Raw genomic sequence first — 321 nt, 5'->3', positions numbered from 1 at the left:
TTTCAAATTATGGAAACTGGAATGTAGGATTACAAGCTAACCAGTTACCTGCTATTCACTTTCTAAATAAAACGTATATGCAATTTAAGATCGGAGACAATGCATAAGTAATGCAAACAACTTCTTATCAACAGTAACACTTGTAATGTTATTTCAATCTCATTATCGCTACAGCTTTTTAAAGAACGTCCAAGGGCTGCTCAGTAATACATTCCATTCCTTAGAACCAACATTTTAATTTAATGAGACGCGTGCACTTAAGGTGAGGACCCCAGCAACCTCTACGTAAGGAAGTCTAGGCAAGGTCCCCGCACTTGCTGA

This window comes from Vicugna pacos, chromosome 12 (genome assembly GCF_048564905.1).
Source record: "Vicugna pacos chromosome 12, VicPac4, whole genome shotgun sequence".
Taxonomy (NCBI): Eukaryota; Metazoa; Chordata; class Mammalia; order Artiodactyla; family Camelidae; genus Vicugna; species Vicugna pacos.
Note: the sequence above shows the minus strand (reverse complement) of the source record.